Here is a 22235-nt window from a genome sequence, read left to right on the forward strand (position 1 = left end):
TTCCTGTTTTGCTGCTTGACAAATAAAATCACAAGGTGATTTCCGTTTCATTACAGATTTCACATGCACTCACCTCAGATCAGCATCTCATCCAGAAAGGTGGGATCTCCGAGAGTGCAACATTTTTTTTTCCCCATACGAGGAACCGGGGCCTATTCACCCGGAATCAGATGTATTTCATCTTTGGACAGTGACTCGAATCCAAGGCTTCATGACTCGACTGAAAGAATTAAAATACCATGCACTGACTAGCTGGACAGAAGAGAAACAATGGATAAGGGAGTGGAAAACATATTTTAGAAGGAAAGATGCATATGGTTTATTGTTCCTTCACCGGTGAAAGCAGCTGATGATGGTGATAAAGCGATACATCACCAGATATTTTAATTCCTCTTGGAACTTGGTCTGAGTCACTGCCTTGATAAAAATATTAGTGCAGGAGCTGAGCAGCTGGAGCATGTTGGTTGTCTCTTGAAAGATGTACTGTGGGTCATTGAAATCCAGGCCAGTAAAGTAGGCCTCACTCATAATCTGCACGTAGAAGAAATGCCCAACGTAAGTGACCCACAGAAGGAGGAAGCTGAATGAGACGGCAAACAGCAAAACAATAGACTTCTTACTGTTAGCCATCTCGGAATCTCCACGTTTCTGGTCACCCCGCAGCCTCTTACGGGCTCTACTGGCCACTAAAATATGCCTTACTGTCAAGGCATTTAGCAACATAATGAAGAAAAATGGGAGAAAAGGTGTTAAGATGCGGTCCAGCCATAGATAGGTCTGCCAGAAGGGAGAGATATAGAAGGAGGCTATGATGTCGCAGAACCAGGGCACCTTTTCAATAATATACAAAGGCTGATAAGTGAAGAAGAACGGCACGTTCTTGAGAAAACCCAGGGCACAAACAACAACAATGATCCACAAAGCTGTTTTCTCAGTTCAGTATCTGGTCTTCAGTCTCTGGCAGCTAATGGCCACAAAACGGTCAATAGTGAAGGCTACAGTTAGCCAGACTGAGCCATCCCGAGTCGAATAAACCAGCACGCTGCTGACTGTGCAACCAGGGTGGTACATAGGACACTGTAGTTGAAGTAGATGCTACCTATCCGGTTGAAGATGACAGCGGTGATGATGACAAGGAAATCGGTCACTGCTACTGCCAAGAGATAGTAGTTGATGCAAAGAAAAAGACCACACCGGCCTCTTGATAGGATTACAATTGCCACCGAATTGGCTGTAAGAGAGACAACAAGGGAAAAATTGTCCGTAAATACCAGCTTTGTTTCTATATGAAGGCACATTGATAAAATTTTAAAAGAAAGGGATCACACCACAATCCACCTGTGCTGCACTAAAAGCATTTCAATTCTTGCCATCATGTACAAAATGAAAAAGGGAAATTCGCTAAGGCTTCATAGGCACCATGTTCCAAATCCAGGACATCCACTATTGAGAAAGACAAGAGGGGCTGATATGTGGAAACAACGCCATTTTCAATTTCCCCTCAACGCCACTTACCCTCCAGACGTGAAAATATATTTCTGTTTATTTCAATGTCACTGATTCAAAGCCCTGAATTCCCTTCCTAATCGCAATGTGGATCGACACACAGCACATGGACTTCTGTCGTTCAAGAAGGCAGCTCACCACCATCTTTTCAACGGCAACTAGGTATGGTCAATAAATGCTGGACCAGCCAGTGTTGAGTTCATCCAATGATTGAATAAAAGAAACAATGGTTTGGTTTTTGTGTTGAAGTTGGATTAGAGCATTACCACGCCCAGCTACAACTCGCAGAGTCACAACGTGAGATGTGCAATCAACGCTGAGCTTTTCAGACACAGCCACATCCGAACATTAATTCATAGAGAGAATTGCACAAAATGGAAATGAAATGCATAACAGCACAACGCAAAAGTTTATATAAATGAATCCTGCAAACACTTTATTAAAGCCATACCATTGGTAGCTGGCTTTAAATTAACTATTAAACTGCTTTAAGATAAAGCAACTGCAGATTCATGAAAGTACTGAGTATGTTCTGTGTTTCAACGCTTCGAGTATGATCACTCCAAGCTAAAGTATAGGAATCAATTTGGATAAATTAGTTATCTGGGACACCAACAGCAGCGAGGACAGGATAGTAGATGGCGTAGAAGGGGCCATTTGCTGGCCCATGCATCGTCTTTCTGAAATTGGGCCAATTCTCCAAGCTGCACAACTTATGTCTGTGATACATTCCAAACGCTCATCATTTATCCTATTGTAGAGTCTCCAGAGGAAAAAATGCATGACTGGGTACATCTTAGTTCACTCGGTGCATATTAAATCTCAGTCCCATATCTTCTGTTTTTAACAAGGTGAATCATTGTTTATCTTATAGGGAAGGTACTTACTGCAAATTCTGCTGCCCACCCCACCCACCAACACACACTTAAATCATGCATTTGTCCTTCGATTAATCAGAGGCCCTTGTTATTATGATTGAGTTCGCGTTGTATCAATCTCCTAAAATACTCTATTCTAAACTGTGTTATGATTCTGTTTATTTCCTGCTTTCGAGTTTCAGTTCCTTTGTGTGCTTGGTTTTAATGGACATGTTGCAAAATGTCATGCTTCAATTTTCAAACTTCTATTCAGGATTGCAACTCAACGTTTGTTTTTTTTTAAAGTTGTCTATTATCATGTGAGGACACCCAAGATGTTAGATGCACTGTCGGCAAAATCTGCAACACTAGTGAACTACGGGACAGTTAATGTATCCTGAGAAACAACGTATGTAGTAACTGCCTCCAGATAAGTGTTTTTGTTTCTGAAGGAACAATTTCCTCCGATACTATTAGAATAAATCAGAGAAGCAGCTAGGGGAAGTAATTGTTGGCCCATGGTTTAGAAAACTTAGGTCTAAACATTAGTAATGGTGGCTTGGTCAGGGTAATTGTGAAATTTACAGGCTATAATGCAATGATGTCCGAGACAGCCGAGAACGATGCAAACTATGATAATTAGTCGTGTAAATTGATGGAAACGTGCAGTAACTATTGAGGTAGATCCTACTGAAGCATAACCCCACACATAACCAAGTTCAGTCATTGTTGTATAATTTAGTGGATCCGCGTCTGATGCGACAGAAATAGAGAAATGATCAAGCAAAGTAATTGTTGAGGAATGGTTTTGCAATATGTTGTCAAGTTCCACAAAAACAACAATGGAAAATGGAATTACTGTCCAATGAAAAATGCTGTAACATTGTGCAAAGACAGAAAATGTCTTGTGTAAAAAAAAAAATCACTGAGCGGAACTTAGAGTTTTTTTTTTCTCTCTCTCTAGTCCAACACATAAAGTGCCAGAGACAACTGTTGTGTAAACAGTGACATGGTAAAGTGAAATGTTCACTGGCTGAGAGTCTGGTGTTTTGGAAAAAGAAACACGTGGGCTTAAGTAGTGACAATTGCGAATAAGTTCAGTTTCCTATAAATAGATAACACACAGTGCAGTATGAATTGAGAGAGGCCAATTATACAAAAAAAAATAGAGATTGAGGGGTTAAAGTACTATAATTACTGGGATAGGATTCCAACAAAGTGCCAGAGAAGACTTAGCTGACACATCATGCCTGGTGAATTATTACCAGAAACAAAAACGGAAGTTGCTGGAAAAGCTCAGCATGTCTGGCAGCATCTGTGAAGAAAGAAAACACAGTTAACGTTTCGGGTCTGGTGACCCTTCCTGAGGTTCATCTTCACGTATGGGAAATCGGATTTCTCACAACTCATCTGACGGGTGTCGTAGGATCTCATATGTTTTAATGAATTTACTTCTCACTCTTATTGTTTCCGATAAATACATTACAACATGTACAATCTTTCCGAAAAAGACAAACTTCCGATTTCACTACAGTCTGGTAAACCTTCGCTGAACTGTTTCTAACACACCTACATATTTCCTATAAATAGTAGACTACGACTCTGCACAGTACTCGACACTGCAGTCCTTTGAAAAACTGAAGAATTAACTCCCTGCATTCACATTCATCTTCACCTACAATAAATGACAGAATTCTGACAGCTTTACTAATTTCTGGCTGTACTTTTTCTGTGAACCCTTGTAATTCATGCACTAGGGTATCCAGATATGACTGAAGTTGAAAACCCCAGAATTTCTCACCATTCATGAAATATACTTCTTCTTTGTGTTGTTTGTAAAAATGGAAAATGTCACATTTTCCCACATTATACATTATTTCCCAGATTTTTTTTTCCCATTCAGTGAACCTATTGATAATCATTTTGCAGCTTCCCCAAGTTTCCTTGTTAACGTTGTGTTTTAACTGATATTATGTCGTCATTAAAACGTCCACATGCTAAACCTATTGCATAAATTGTAAATGATTACACCTGTCACCTAAAATCTAATGCAAACATGGCGTGCATTTTTAATATGTTTTCTCTTTTTGCAGATAACAGATCCCTGAATAGGGCATGTCTGTCACCTCGAGCAAGTACAAGTTCGGCTGACAATTTTATCATATCTTAAAGTATTTTTCAGTTTCTTTTTTATTCCGGCTGGGTTTATTAATTACTGCCTGTACATTTGCTGTGAACTCCAGTAATTCATGCACTAGTACACCCATATATGACTGAATATGGGAACTCAGATGATGCATTATTCCTTTGCATGACCTGAATGCAAAATATTCACTTCACAAAAGGTAACATCCTCGTAATCATTACTGCAATGGCTTGCAGCGGTTTAATTTGGGGGGGGGGGGGGGGGGGCACCTCAGCCTCTGGCGAGGAAAAGATTTCGAAAGACTCACTGCCCTCCATGAGAAAGGTAGGGATTGTGCATCTACACAATATATGCTATAGCCTGCATATCCGTACATCACGTCAGGATAATCTTTGTAAATGATTCAGTAGACCATTCTTTGGTTATAAACCACTATGCTGCAATAGGTTTCAGAAATCTGCGCAGTGAGGCCTAAGGATGAGATAGAAAGACATCATCAAATCCTATGACTCTGAACACCCCTCTTAGAACAGAATCATGTCATTTCAATTCAACTGCTCTCAATCTATGAATTCTTCCTGCACTATGGCAGCTTTCGAAGTTTCAGCCCTCCACCGCTGAGATGTAGGAGTGCCTGTGTGGTACACTCACTTTTCAGGAAGCGATGCGAGGCAGGAGGTATTAGTGACTTATTCCATTTGACAGTGACCTAACTGCGTGGAGGATTCATGTTGGTCTTAATCTTTTTAAATGGTGGAGCAGGCTTGAGGTGCTAGCTCCATCTCCTCGCACATATGTTTGCGGGATATTAATTAACTTTGAGAATGTATGCATAAACTATGTTCCAGGTTACTGACAGTACGCCTGGAGTATCTCAAACTCGAATATGAATATCAAAGTTTGGACTGATTCTGATGCGCCCTTCGCCCAATTAGTGTTTGAACTGAAATCATATTAATAGATCAGGAAACGTTAATGACTCCCTTGCAGTAATGGAGTGGACGGGTGTTTATGAGATGTGGAATCTTCCCACTGATCTGGAGCAGCATTTCATCCTCAAAGAATATCATCAATAAAACCACATGAACGAAAACAGAATTTATCCTGTTGGAGGCCTGTGAGGAAGTGGCCTGTACTGACAGAATAGGCTTCAGCCCCAGACTAATGTGGGCAGAGATTTCACATTCGGCTCAAGGACACTGCCTTCCACAAATCAGCTTGGAACTTCTGCAACATTTCAACACATCTCTGAGATTTCATCTGTCGGACCAGCTTCCAACTCCTGGTCCATATAAACATCTGCCGCATCAGGTAGCAACACAATGGGAATCCTTTTTCGCCTCACTCTGTGTGTCTGTTTACCTCGTGATTACCCATCAAGTAACCTAATATTGTGTTCATTTATTATAATGCTCCCCGAGTCCATGAAATAGCAGGCTCTGCTTCTGGTTTAGCTTTCCCAGGTGGTTAGTATTTACAGACCATTCATGTCTTCCTGCTTGACTTCCAGAATCTTTCTATCAGTTAATCGTACAGACCCCGGCAGCAGAGAACAGGGAAGAGTGTCAGTTTCTCCCCATAAGCTGCGTTTTCCAGGGTAGCTTCTTCGCTCACCCTCGAGAGGGAGATTTTCTTCAGACAAACCCGTCTGGAAGGGAATGGGAGCGAATCTCCGCAGGACGGAGAATTGTTCTGAGGACAAATGAAGCATAAAATATATTTTCATTGGAAATTCAGGACGTTAAAGTTGAAGATACTGCCACCTACTATTGTAAAGCTGATTAAAGTTAAAAGACAATGGGAAATTAGTGAATTAGAACGAAATATTTACCTTGTGAATTGAAAATATATATTCTGCAGGCCCATATCCTCGAATGTCTTCAGTGATGTCTGGGCTCCAAATTAATTTAGTTGTATTTCCTGATATCTGTTATGTTTATATTATGATTTGTTTCAATTTCTTCAAATAGGCTAACTTCAGCACATGTTGTTGCGACACCTGTCTCACATTTCAGAACGTAATGAACAGAAGTTTCAGTTGGTGTGGTCTGTGAATCTTGAAATCGGAATTATTGGTCTAAACGTCCTGAATAGCGAGGCAGGACCGACGATCTGATGGCGTTTGCCCAACAGATTGAAAGACAGTAGTTCTTATATTAGGGCGACTGTGAACTGTGTAATTGTGTTGGAGGTATGATACTGTAGATGGATGCAGGACGGTGGTGATAATCACAATTGGTAAGTAACTCCAAATCCCACCAACAACTGACCAGGCAACTGTTGACCGTGTTTTTTTTTTTTTTTAATTATAATCTGTACCTCTTCGGCTCCATTTAATCTAATCTAAAATGTTTTCTAAAGACGATGTTAAGTACAATTTTCGATTTGAGAGCAGAATATGAAACTGGATTTCGGTCTGCATGAAATCTGATAGAAGAGAAGTGAAAACCCTAGAAGGTAGATTCGGTTGATCCCATCTGGACGGCCATTGATTAAAAGACTGAAATGCAAATACAATTGGCATTAGACTTTCTCGTTGTTGTTCAATCTGAATTATTTTAATTAAACTCAGACTACCGAAATTTTAAATCCCACTTGAGTGTTAACTGAGGCATTGCTGTGAACACAGGAGTGGATTGAAGAAGTTGTCATTTGAAATAAAAGGTTTCTGATTCTGAAATGTGAATGAGACACCAGAGAGTGAACCTGCAGTGATTGGTATGAGACCTGTAGCAGCAGAAATCCAGTGGAATGACAGAGCGGGCTTCGTGGACGAGAGATCCTGGTTAAGTCCTCGTGGAGTTTGCTTCAGTCACTGAATTTACCTTTATTGTTTATGGTATTTCTTCCAGTTGTCTTAATGAAATTAACAATTTTCCTTCTTTTCCATTCTTAGACCGAGATGTAAAACTGTAGATATTCAACAATGGTGAATTTTGATGTTTGAGAACTATGTTATTGACAGCTTAGAACATGTAAAAGAGATTCAATGGATTTGGAGTTTGAACAAAATGTGAAAGTAAATGTTAAACTCTGATAGTCGTGAATTGTGCAAAGGTATCGAAATGATGACCTCTTGTGTTCTGATTTCACACGAATCTGCATCACGAGATTAGAAATATTTACAATGCTGATTGAATTGATTAGGAAGATAGGACATCAGTTGGAATATTTGAACAGCCTGGGCCTATTTTCTCTCAAAATTCGAGCAGTAGGAAGATGTTTCATCGAAATATTCCACATCACGTTAAAATCTCAGTGGGATGCATGTTGTTCTATGTGTGTCTCTGGAACAAAACCCAATAAAAAATATGCAGCGCAAGAAAACAGATGGAAGTAGTTGAAGAGATAAATTTACAAAGAAATACACCAAAATGTGAAGTTTGCTGCCAGGTGGAGTGGTTGGAAAAAATGTTTCAATGATGATGAGATAGTTTCAAAATGTAAAGGAGAGAGAGGCATAAAACGATTCAGATCTCAAGGTATTAACGTTCTCGTTAGTATTCACGAGGGAGGAGGATATGCAAATTGCAAGAACGGACACAAGCAGTGGGGCCAAATGTTCTGTTTCTGATCTGCAGATTGTGTAGGATGCAAACTTCAGAGAACTCTTTGTCAGAAAATACGAGGAACAGTCAATCCATGTGGTGAAGGATTGAAATTTTCAGACGTACTGAAAATCTAGATTCCAGCGACAGTAAAATCAATGTGACAGTTCTCATTCGCCAACGGAGCAACTTTGGGTCCAGTTTACATAAAGTGTAAATGTCAGAATCACATGAGAGATTTTCTTGTTAAAATGAAATAATTTAGAGTAAGTCCTATAAAACGAAAGTTGCTCCGTTGAAAGAAATGCACAAATATGTGGAAATAATCTCTGAATTTACAGCGTGTTTTTGAAATGTAGCACCATGTTGACATCAGTGCGTAAAATAATGTGAGTGGAAGGAGAGCCTGCAAAATAAAGCATAAAGCGTCCTGGGTTTCACTAAAAAGGGGCAAGGAGTACGAAAGCAAATAAGTTATGCCAAATATGCAGAATAGCGAGTTTCTAAACAACTGAAATTTGCATGAAGTTCTGGACACTGTACCTTTGGATGCATGTGAAGGCACGACAGAGGATGCAGAAAGATCTATAAGAATGATTGCAGAGAACAAGGAGTTCAATGATGGAGTCGGGTTGATGAGAATTGGACTATTTTACTCGCAGAAGAGAACGTTCAGAAAGACCGAATAGAGATATTCAAAATAATGAGGATTGTGGAAGGAAAAGGCAGAGAATACTTCTTTCCATTCGTAAAAAAAAAGTAGTCAACTGAAATAAACGGATTCAGAGGAGTGGAGAAATGAATTGAAGGCTATTTGGAGAGATGAATCTTGACAACGAGTGGGTCTGATCTGGAATGTTCTTCCTGAGATTGCAGTTGAGGCGGCTTACATTGAAACATTCAAGAGGGAATTGGGTTATTATACGAGAATGAAGAATATGCAGGATTGCGGGGACAATGTGCAGAATAACAGTCGTTGAATTCCTTCTTTGGAGGGGCAGCATACACACGTCAGGCCGAATGGCTTCCCTCTGCGCTTTAAATGTTCAGTGATTTTATTCTCTTAGAATTATACAGGCAGATACTTGCGGTAAGACTGGATGGTCGATGCTGATGAATTTTATGACATTGTGTTGAATCTTACCCTAGGCAGTGATGCAACACAATGTGGGCTTTACTCGGCCACACAATTCTGGAACGTGATCATATAATCGCTACTGTGGCAGCATGCCATTCAGCGCATCGATTCTACACCAACCATCCAAAGAGTATCCCATTCCTATCCTGTCCATGCAAACCCCCATTGTCGATATGCAATCTACTTAACTTGGACATCCTGGGACACCATGGGCAATTTATCATGGCCAGTCCACCCAATTGCACATCTCTGAACTGTGAGAGGAAGTTCTCGCAGCATCAAAAGAATGTGTAAACTCCAAACAGACAGTCACCTGAGGCTGGAATCAAACCCAGGTCTCTGGCAGTCTGAAGCAGCAATGTTACCCACTGAACCACCAAGCCTCTGAAGTTGCCTTATACGTAGCAGAACGAGTAATTCAAATATTTATCCGGATGTGCATTTCACCATAAATATAGATGCAGATATTTAATGAAAAATCATGGCAGGTGGCAGCACGTTGGACATCAGAATATCCACAGCATAGGCACGGACTCTTCAAAAAAGCTATCAACTTTATTCAAATTTATCTTATTCTTGCCTGTTTTCCTGGAATAATGCATTGTTATGTTTTTTTTTTCAATTTAAGACGTGCTTAGATTAATATTGAAATACCATAGTGTACAAGGTTTTCGGCCAACATGGTGCAAATGGGATTAGAAAAAGTAAATGTTTGATGACTTGCGTGGAAGTGAAGGATTAATGTGTTTTTTTTTTACATTGATGTAATAAACTCTTTTACTCATGGCAGAAGAGAAATAATTTTACGTCAAATCTAATGATGGGCCCTTGGACATGAAATTACATTACTTAGCTGAATCCCCCATGATCAACAGCCTGAGTGCTACCATTGACCAGAAACTGAAATGAATTCACCATGGAAATACTGAGATCTCAAGAGCAGGTCAGAAACTACAAACCCTGCAGGGAGTACCTTATTTCGTGACTCCCCAAACACGAAGAGCTGTCTCCAAGTCATAAATGTATGAGTATTCTTCACTTTGGTAGAAAGCTCACAGAGCACACATCAAATTTAGACATCATCGAGAACAAAGCGTACCGTAAAATTGACGTCACATTCAGAATCACTCCCGACGTCTTTCCATGATTCACAGCAGTATTAGTATCTGAAGAATAGACGCGGTGGACTCGAAATGTTAAAACGTTTCCTCTCTACAGATCCTGCAAGACCTGCTGAGTTTCTCCAGCGCTGCTTGTTTCCTTTCAGATGTCTACCAGTCTACAAAGTGCATTTCAGAAGTTCAACAGGTCTCTTCCAATACCACATTCCAAACCAAATATCATTTCCATCCACAAGGGCAGTAGTTACATGGGAACACCACGAACTGTCAGTACTCCTCCAAGCCACTTGCCATCCTGAACCCGAAGTATTTCGACATTCCTGCATTGTTGCTGAGTGGAATTCCTGAAACTCTCTCCGTAAGAGCATTGGCAGAGCACCAACTGAAATATATTGCTATGTTTCATCATCACCTTCTCACTGACAAATTGATGATGGACAATAAATGTTGGTTTAGACAGCGACATGAATGTCCAGTGGAACAAGCCTCTCTCCCAGATATTATCGCCCAATATAACTATGTTTTACTTTTACAGTGGTTGTGATTCTTCTCCCTGCACTTGATGATATTATTCAGTAGGTGCTCCCATGTGGAGAACTGATTGAGTTGTGTTCCTCTTTATGCTACAGAAGGACATTTCTCCATTGTACCCACACTAGAAACTCTGGTTTCATTCTCCAAACGTTCCAATGCACTTTCTGTGCATGTGTTTTGTTCGGATAGACAAAGTGTTCAACAGTTTTCTCTTATTGCGGGAGTGGCTGCATTGGACCTATTGTATTCCACCGACCACGTTTACATACTCTGATACACAGTTATGTAACGGGAAATATCACTTATCGGGTAACGTACCAATAATGAGATAAATGAACTAAACTGATTCCTTGGTGTATAGAATAATTCAGAGCCTGATTGAAATGATGAGAAGAGACAATATTAGATTAGTAATTAGACCTCCAGTCAGGATTTGCTATCAGCTGCTCCAATTGATAGATTACATAATGAATAAATTTGGAAGAAAAACCTGAAAAATCGCTGCCAGAAGTCCATTCATAAAGATAATGGGATTACTCATTTGTCAATGTTGCAAATGCAAGGTACAAAATTGTGTATTAATCTGTTCATTGAACTGCAACTGAGCTGCATGATGCAATTTCGCTTCTCGTCTAGAGATTCTTATTTAGAATGAATGAGGGGCACTTTGAATGCGTTGTCTCACTTAACAGCGCAGCTTCAATAATTTAATTCGTGTCTAAGGGACCATGCACGGGCCAGTGACAGTACGCTTTGATGCCTTTAGCTACCCCATTATCGCTGCCTGGTGGCCCACGTAAGAAATATGTTACATTTGTAGTTTGTATTTATTTGCAAATCTCCACAAATCTTACCCATCCCCTCTGCAAAACGGGATGTGTTTTTTTTTCAATTCAACCCTTTCTAATTGGGAATCGATAGAGACTGGATATATAGTTGGCACTATTATAAACTTTCTATATCTTATTCTATGCTGTTATACAGCATTAGGCGAATCATAGTGTATTTCTTGCACTTACATCAATGAGGAATGCAAGATTATATTCAATGCACTCTGTTGCTTATTTCTATAACAACAATTTACGAGATTATGACAATATGAATTGTAAACATATGACAATGCCTGAGCTGTCATATTTTATATTGTTTATTATTAGATATTTTTTCTAAAATGGGAACATCGAAACATGCTGTAGCAATGTATTAAAGTATACTTTCCTACACTGATTTATCTGTGTTAACATGGACTGAGAGGATCATCCACAAACAAAGGAAGCAAGATAAAACGGCCAATTGCACTACTACAGTTCTTATGAACGGCTGCAACACAATAATCGTGTTGGATGCCATATCATACACATTTATGTGCAGTAATTGTAGAAATTTGTAATGCGACTTCGCAGTTATAGTGTCTTGAGTTGCCAATGGTTTTAAAAATTAATTATTTATACATTTGACAAAGGTGAATGATTAGATTTAGATTTGTTAGTAAATTGTCCCATGATGTTATCTTTTGTGCATTTGGCATTTATTTTGAATAATTGTATTATCCATTCATCGTCAAGGATATGGTAGTTACTGTCAAGATCAACGTTTCCTTTTCATTTCTAGTGTGTACCTGAAAAGGAGGAATTGGTCTTATTTCTTTAGGCTCTGCAATATGAATGATGTGGGCACTTCACAGGAGATTTTGCAAACAGCTTTGACACGGTAATTCACAAGAGACTTTACAAAGGGAATTGATGCAAAAATTCACAAAGAGATGTAGGAGCAAACAGGGAAGGTCACAATCAAAACTGCTTGGAGATAAATAATGCCCTGAAGAAAGACTTGAGACTGAGCAATTGAGTGAGGCAATGACAGCTAAAGGCATACCTATCATAGTCAGAGTGATTAATATCAGTCAGAAACAAGACAGCAGGATTGCAGTTACTTTGATTTTTGATGAAACAGGATGTGGGTTGTTGATCTATGTGATCTTTAGCAAATTAAACAATAAGGTTATTAATGATGCGAAATTACCAACCCTGCACTGATATAGGACAGCAAGCGTAGGCTTCCAAGAAGAATTGACCTTGGTGTGATAGCGTGATGTTTCAAATGGTTTATGTATCTTTTACTTTGGATAGCTAGCCACTGGAATTGAGCCAGTGACTGGAAAGCAGAGTTTGTAGAGCCTGACGCTGACTGAAATGTACTTGGTATTAGCAAATCTTTAATCCAGCATTAAGTGATGAACAATGACCAATGAATTTATACAATGACATTGCACAGGATGGGATCAGGAAGGTTTACGTTTCAGATTGGCTGAGGCAGATGTTGATGTGAGAATTCAATTTGGTAACATTCACCGGATAAAATTTCGTGTCATGTAAAATATAAATGTTACAATTTATGATTTACCATTAAACTTCCTGTTTCTTACAGCCAAATTGTTGGAAATTATAATGCAATCCTAAGGACAGTGTAGACTCTCTAGGTTTGTAACCAACTACCTATTGGCAATAGCTGTGTCCGATTTTTTTTTTCCACCATCATTGGTTGCATCTTCAACCGGATCAGCCGCATCTACTTTTTTTTTTTAACTGTGTATCATCAACCACCTTCGTATGCAGGCTGAGCACAATCCTGGTCGGTTGCAGGCGGGAGAGCTCAGTCTGGCTGACGGCAGCATTCACCGTCGACCGTTTTGTGTCCATTTGATACCAAAGCCTGAAGATCTGATCCTGCACCAAGAAAAAATGCGTCGCTGGTCTTAGAATGAACTGCCTCCTGAGTTGTGTCAGAAGCTTCCCTTTCTACCACAGCGAGAAACCAATTTATGTTCTGAACGCTGTTCCCTGTTTGTGTGTCATCAAATGACGCCTCGGCAAGGCGATGGCTTAGTGGTGTTATCATTGGACGTTAATTTATAGAGCCTCATGTGTTCTGAGGAGCCTGATTCAAATCCTGTCACCACAGATGGTGAAATTTGAATCCAATTAAAAATCTGCAATTAAGAATCTAATACGGACCATTTCTCTCTTTTTAGGAAAAACGTATCTGGTTCACTAATTTGCTTCAGGGAAGGAAACTGTCATCCTCACCCAGTCTGACCTAAATGTGACTCCAGAACCACTGCAATGTGTTTGATTATGAACTATCGTCTGGGCAATTATGGATCGGTAATAAATGCTGCCTATCCAGTGATCCCCTTATCCCATTAATGATTTTTTTAAAAAAAAAACAAATCTATCATTTCCACTTTATTCTCCTGTCAGGCCGATGATTGGATGGAACATATATTAACCCACATTCTCCTACTTCTCCTCGGTGTTTTCTGAATGTCCTGGCTGTAAGACATTTATTAGAAACCAGAAGATCCCGCAAGAAAATTAAAACTCCTTAGTGTGGTAGAGATCCAGAGATGGAAAAATCACAAGATATCTACCATCCTGCTCTTTCCTATTTCAGTCAACTTCCTGCTGCTGTGGGTGACCGAAGTGGACATTTCTTCTACGTAGGGATTAAAGGTGACACAGACTTCAACAGCCTGGATTTCCAAAATGTACACTACATCCTGCAAGAGTAGACCAAAATATTCCAGCTACTCAGTTACTGCAATAACGCATTCATCTATGCAGTAACACAGAACAGGTTCTGGGAGAAGCTCAAGAAGGTTCTAATGTGTTCTTTCGCCATACTCACAGTAAAATACTAGTAAAACATCCTCAAACTGTTCTGCTTCCATTCCTGTTTCCAACCGTGCAGCACTTGCTCTTCAATCAGGAAATTATCTTTTTTTTTCTGAGAAACTGGGATTGTAATTCCTTTGGAATTAACATTATCTAATCTTGTTCATTCTCGTTCAAGTCATCCAGCTGTTCATCGTTTGGTAACAGAGAGTATACATGTGTCCTGCTTTTGAAACACAAAACATCCTTTTGTGTAACATAGATAAAGATACAGAATTACCTAGTTTCGTTAAAAAAACAATTACATACTCTATCATATGAGCAAAGACAAACACAAATTAAGTAATAAAAATGCACTAATTTTACCAAAGCGATGTGATGTACCGAAATACAGGTAACATCTGTTAGATCAATTTCAGAGACACGATCTAATATGCAAAGTGGAAATGTACTACTTCATTCAAAACCGAGTTAGAGACTCACAGGACTTGAAAAGAGACGCACTAAACTATAGCAAGGGACTGAAACTGTATCACGCATGAATAGAGCAAAAACAAGGTCTTGCCCAATACCAAATGAGTGAAGATTAGTAAAAGCATTGATAATACTGTTTAGTCAAGCTGACAAAAAAAAACACTAAAAATTATAAGAATCCAAATGATTTCGAGATGATTTTAATTTGGGGCCAATAATTAAAACGACATTCAGTCCTAAAATGTTCCATATATCTCATCATCTTGTCCTGGCATGCTGACGACGCAATTTCACTGCAAACCTTATTCATATTCTTCTTCATATTTGGCACTGTCTTGTATCACGAAGAGCAATGATCCACTGAGCACACCAAGTCAATATTGTAATAGCTGCTACAATTTATATAAAAGTCTTTATCCTCCATGTACCATCATATGAAATAAACTGTCACGGCATAATGAGTCAGATTTTCCAAGGAGTGTCAATCTCACGCACTTGCCACTCCGACCTCTTTTTTTTTCCAATAAATAAGCGGTTTCCTAAGGTGTGTGTATATACTTGTGTGTGTAAAATGTGTCTTCTTCAGAAAACGCTTCTTTCTGTTTTTGTCGGTAATGTTATGCCTGTCTCCCTTTCTGTGAAAAAATTGTGATGTAATTATTAGTGATTTATTTTTATTATTGTTTTAATATGTAGCAATGCGTATGCCTCTGACTTTATGTGAATGAGGGTGTATGTGTTTATATGTCAAAATATTTGTGTGGGGGCTTATGTTATTTCTCAGTCATTGTTGTGATGTGTTATCTTCTGTTTCAGCTTTAAAATACACACCCTTTCGAACATACATAGCCAGAGATTGACAAAAACATTGGAATTTAGAATAACCATAAATTCACATTTGCAAGTGTCGACAGCTAAATGCAGAGAGACATACATTTAAATAAAGCGGACACACAATCAATTGTACATCTACATACAAACACAGCTAAAGAAATAAACACAAGAAACACGCACAGCTATGCACAAATTGAAAGTTAAAACACACGCACACGATTGCACTCATAGATAATAAATTATAATAAGGCAGTAAGATCATATTACGTTGGGGCAAAAGTAGGCAATTCCACCCATAGAATTTAGTCGGAATTTCAATGAGATGATGGCTGATATCATAATCTTGAATTCCACTTTGTTGCTCATCATCACAGCCCTTCATCCTTATAATGCTTATAAACCTATCCATCTACGTATGAATGTAATTAACTATCCAATCTTGATTGTCTAACTCTCATCTAAATTGAAAAAAAAAAACAAAATGTTGGGGATTACACATCACAAAATAAACTGGTATCCAATTTCAGCGTGTAATACAGAAGCTAACTGAATATTTCCCTTTATTTCAAATGGAATAGAGTATAAAAGTGGAAAGGTTTTGCTGAAACTATACAAACCTCTATTCAGACCACAGTGGAAATACAGGAACAGCTTTATACCCCCTTTTTAAGGAAATTTACTGGTGGCAGTTTAGGAAAGGCTGGTACAGGGAAAGGAGATATTTTCTTCTGTGGAGCAGTTGAGTACTTTAGGACATTTAATCTTTGGTTTTTAGAAGAGTGAAAGGTGACTGTATTGAAACATATAATATTCTTAGGAAACTAGAGATTGTAGATGTGGAAACGCTGTGTCATAAAGTGGAGTCAGACCCCCTCTGAGAAGTAAACCAAAATACCCAAAGAGGAGCACCGCACCTTATTACCTGTGAAAAGAGCGTGAAAAGTGGTGTAATCTGCCCTTCAACACCTTCTAGTGGTTAAATAAAACAAATCCCTGACAGTCCCTTTACAATCAATTTGTAACAATGTATTTATCTAAATCTAACAATCAACAAATTAACTTAACTTTTAACAAACCAAATAAATCTCTTCTTATTGCTAATTTTCCCGAATAAAACAAGATTCTAATTGTATGCTGTTCCAATAAATAGAAGTCCCACTGCATAAAAATATATAATTTGGTCTCTCGAAATTACAACCCAGGTTGCTTGTCTTCTGGGACGGCCTGTGCTTTCTCCGTCGAATGTTCTGTCACGAACACCTTCTCTGTCGATCCTTCTGTCAGGACTATTAACTAGTTGTGCCATAAGTATCTTTGTATCAGATGGCACTTTCTCTAAAACTTGGAGAGCACTCTGACAGTCAACAATTCTCTCTTGACAGCTAAAAGCTATTAACTCTGGCAGATGGCAGTTTGTTCTCCTGTCTTTGCCCAACTACCCCTTCTTTTACACCCGTGATTACATATCAATTTCTTACACTAGGATTGTTCCTAAATTGTCAAGGCAATCATGATTAACGTTAATTGTTTCAAGGCATCTAAATGCATGTTTCAAATTGGTTGACTTAATTCACAACTAGTCTGGATAACAGAACAAAACTGCTGCTTGGTGTAATAACTGCACAGACTTTTGATATAAAAGTTCAATTCGAGTGCTCTCTCTGCACTTGCAGCCCACAAGATGGTCCCCACAGACATTATTTTTGAATTTCTAAACATATAAAAAGCTGCTGGCCACGGACAATTTTTGTTTTTAATCTCGATGAATAGAAATGATCATCATGTTTTCAAGGGGCCAATCACTGATTTCCTCCCGATCATTTTACAATCGCCAAATTCTAACTTCCTGCCTTCCACTCCAGAAATATTCGACCCAACACAAATAATTGTTTCTCCTTGTGGGACAGCCAAGGATCAGAGGGCATATTCTTAGAGTCAGGGGTCGCACGTTTAAGACAGAGATGAGGGGGGCTTTCGTCCTTTGGAACATTGTAAGCCTGCGAAGTTCTTTACAACAGACGCTGTCGAGGCTGGATGATTAAGTGTATTTAAGCCTGTGATAGACAGGTTTTCAATCAGTTAAGGGATCATGGCTTATGGGGAAAAGGCAGGAAAATGGAATTGTGTTTTTAAAACAATCATGATTCCGTTGAATGGAGAAGTAGTCTCGATTGTTTAAATTGTCTACTTCTGTCCTGCCTTCATGCGAACTTATCATCTTATACTTTGTCTTTGAGGCTATTGCTTCACTCGTGATTTTCCCTTCGTATGAGGTGCGTAGGATAAATTGTAAACAACATAAATGAAAACATCTTTGATCTCATCTATTGATAGTTTACTGTAATCCAGCCTATGCAACTGTATAAATAAATGCTAACAATAGAGACCTCATAAATCAGAATTTTGATCATAATATTAAGCTTCCTGATTTACATAAGCGTTTTGGCACTCAAACTATGGTAGCTGCTTTATCTAAGGGTGTTTGAAATTTGGCATCAATATCCAAATTAGCTGCGCACGTCCAGTCAACAAATTGCTATCCAATTCTAGGAGGTTGTTGGTTCGTGCAATTAACAGCACAGATATGTCTTCTGTCAAACCCCAAATTGCTTCACGAGTATAGCAGTCCCAAGCACTTTACATCATACAATTGGAAGTATTTGAGCGTAAGATATATCAAAAATGATCCAAGTGCTGTAGATTCAGTCTACAGCTTCATCAACTTTTGTCATGAACAGAGCCCGAATTACCTTAGAAATTTCATATCAAATTTTAAATTAAAGAAATACAGTCCAAACAATTTGAAGTTGTGATCTAGACATTAAAAGCACAGGTCGCTATATGACTTACTTTTGGTTAGGATTGTACCTGGGTAAAGCAGGGGCTAGTTGGTTTACAGAATATTCCATTTTTCATTGTCCACATCGGTGCTTATCTTTTCCCTATGTCTTGATGTTGCAGTTCACATTTGAAACTAGCTCCACCCCTGAAAACAATGGATGGGGGTAAAACGCACTCAGTGCGTCCGCTCTATTTCCAGACCACTGAGCTAGAATTTGCCCTTGCCTGTGCTAAATTAGACATTCGTATTTTGTATTGTTGTTCCCTTTTCTCCAGAACAGCATTTCTCTGAGCGCCATAAGTAATGCTGGACAGGTATCAAGGGACAATACATCACCATGATTTCTGCCCTTGTCTGCGCAACCATCCAATATGAACTTAATTTGGCTTACTGTGTTAGATGGTTGATTTTCGACAATTTATTCTGTCGAAGCTGTTGACTGACATAATTTCTGTTGCTGCCAAAGATTAGTTAAATCATTACATGTTCAATTTTTCTTCTTTAAAAGATGAAGTTGGGAAGGGATATAATGCCATATCGTTTTAATTTAAGACGAATATAAATACGGGTCCGATATTTAAGGAAATATTCCGTGCAAGATGGTATCAGACGTGGTCAGCAGTCAGAGCTAGTAATAGAGCAAAGCTGGATATAATAACATAAGTAGGCGACTCGACCAATTAAAATTGTTTTTCGATTCAATTACATCATGTCTCCTCGAATATTGCAACTCTATTCTCCGGTGCTATCACAATATCTCGAAATCAACTGAAAAAATCTGCATCTATCGATTTCTCAGATAGAAGCAAATTATTGTGGATGCTAGAAGTTTGAAACGAAAGGCAGAAATTCTGAAGAAACTCAGGATGTCTGACATACCCGTTCATGGAAAAATAGGTTAGCATTTCGTATTGGATATAACGATTCAGCAGCCAAATCATAAACGAAACGTTGGCTCTGTCACTTTCTTCTCAAATGCTGCCAGATCTGGTGAGCTTTTCTGTTTTACCTGTCGATTTCTATCATCAACATACTTCATGACTGAGCCTACCCAGCCATCTATGGCAAAGAATTCCAAAGACTTCCGACCGTTTGAGTGAGGGATATTACCCAAATTTGAACACAACATCGTTCTCACTGTTATACTGACACCGTGTCTGTCTTTGGGCATTTCCAGCTAGCACGATAATCTTTCTGCATCTATCTTGAAGAGCTCTGTAAGCATTTTGTCTGGCTCATTAAAGTTCACTAACAATAGTCTACTATCCAGACAATCTGCAGGTAGACAGAATAGTGAGGGAGGTGTTTGGTACGCCTGTCTTTATGCATCAGTGCATTGAACAAAGGAGTTGGGAGATCATGCTGCAGCCGTAGAGAACATTGGTTAAGCCGCTTTTGGAATACTGCTTTCATTTCTGGACTCCCTGCTGTGGGAAATATCTTGTGAAACTTGAAAGGGTTCAGAAAAGATTTACGAGGATGTTGCTGGGTTTTGAGAGTTTGAGCTATAGGGAGAGCTATAAGGAAAGTTTGAATAGATTTGGGTTATTTCCTGTGGAGAGTCGGAAGGAGGTCAACTTATAGAGTTTTATAGAAGCATGAGGTGCATAGATAGATTGAATAACCAAATTTTTCTTTCTCCTCGCATGGTAGGGAATCAAAAACTAGAGGGCATAGGTTTATGGTGAGAATGGACAGATTTAAAAGGGACCTGAGAACAAACTTTTCATGAAGTGGGTGTTGCTTGTATGGAATGAGCTGCAAGAGGAGATGGTGCAAGCTGGAATTATTACAACATTGAAAAGGCATTTGGATCGGTATTTGAATTGTAATGGCTTAACGGGATATGGCCAAAATGCTGGCAAATGGAACTACATTAGTTTAGGATATCTGGCGCAATGGAAGACGTGGAGCGAAGGGTTTTATTCCATGATGCACATTTCTATGACTCTCTGATCTCATAATCTATTCCTGTTTGAAAATCCTGCCTTCAAGAAATTTGTCTGACAAACTTTGTTGTAGTCCCTTAGTGGTACTATATTCTCCATTATGTAAAGGTTTTGACATGAGGCATGATGATCTACATATGGCTTCACCATGGCTCAATACAATTGCAGGAAGGCGTGAAGGTACCGTGACTTTAAGAGGCATAATCTGTCCTTTATTTTTGAAGAGGTGATTTTGAGACAGAGTTTCAGAGCTGTCTAGTTCAAACAAACAGAGTAAACGACTTTTGAGGTCCCGGGTTATCATAGAATCCCTTTGGAAACAGGCGATTCGGCCTAACAAATCCATGCCACCGCTCTGAAAAACATCCTACCTGGACACATTCGCCCACCCTTTCCCTCTAATCCTGCAATTCCAATGTCTAATCCAACTAATCTATACATCCTTGGACACTACAGGCAATTTATTATGACCAGTCTACCTAACCTACACATGTTTGGACTGTGGGAGGAAACCTGAGCACCCAGCAGAAACCCATGCAGAGACGGAGAAAATATGCAAACGCCACACAGACAGTTGCCCGAGGGTGCACTCGAAACCGGATTCCTGGCACTATAAGCCATCGTGCTGCCCTATTTTGAACAACATTGGATACGTTTTCGTTTAACAGTTGCAACATCAGTAGCAGCGTGAACTGGTGGGGTCAGGATACCACAGAACCAGAGTGTTAGTTTTGCGTTGAGGAGTTTTTGAGTGTTGAAGTTGGCTTGAAACGTTAGTACATATTATAGCAATTTTCTCTCTACCATTTGTTTTTTTCTCTCCCTACTGCCAGAATCGCAAGTGAGACCAGTTTACTTCACTGAATTTCCCTTTGCTAAGGTCTGGTTTGTGCGCTGATACTATAATGGAAGTTGCCGTTTACCTGTTAAATAATCTATTAACATTTTAAGTTTTCCAATAGAATTACAGTTACACGAATTCTTCGTTATTTCTGTTTGCATTTTACCTTGAGGATAAGAGCAAAGTGTTCTGAGTAAGGGCAAGTAGTGTAACGAATCAAATTGCAACTGGAACACAACATCTTACAATTGTCTTTAAATAATATAAACGTTAATGCCAAGGCTATCTCCTTGATCCACATGATAGGGGTTTGTCCTGGTCTATAACAAACCGTGGGCTCTTGACGGAATCAAAATCTCCAATTCCACGTTGGGTTGAGGATCCTTGGACTCACACATAGCGAGTGTAGATGGTTGGATATTTTCTTCCCTGTGTTGCATTTGCTTCGTTTAACCAGTGCGTGTTTTGTTTAATGTAGGCTCTTTCAGTTGCTCAGTGTTTACTGGAGGTGGAAGAAGTCACTTTGGTTAGTTTACAGAACGAGAGCCAAGCAAAACCTTCGGAATTGAAAAGTAAGCTGATGTTGATGTTGTCTGTGTCTATTAGGAAAAGGGAGATAATTGTTGCAATAGCTTAGCACTTACAATGTTAGGAATTCAGTCAGATTAACTGAAAATAGCTAAAATTAAATTGCAAATGAAGCAGTTTCAATTAGAGGCAACGGCATGGGGAAAAAGAAAGAAAAAAGAAAAATAAAACAACATAGCCCAG

At 39.1% G+C, this 22235-nt stretch overlaps 1 pseudogene; it reads right to left on the reverse strand.

Moving 5' to 3' along the window:
* Nucleotides 1-319: 319 nt before the first annotated feature.
* On the reverse strand, nt 320-21862 carry LOC125487472 (annotated as a pseudogene).
* Nucleotides 21863-22235: the final 373 nt, after the last annotated feature.

This window comes from Rhincodon typus, chromosome 42, assembly GCF_021869965.1.
Source record: "Rhincodon typus isolate 14 chromosome 42, sRhiTyp1.1, whole genome shotgun sequence".
Lineage (NCBI taxonomy): Eukaryota > Metazoa > Chordata > Chondrichthyes > Orectolobiformes > Rhincodontidae > Rhincodon > Rhincodon typus.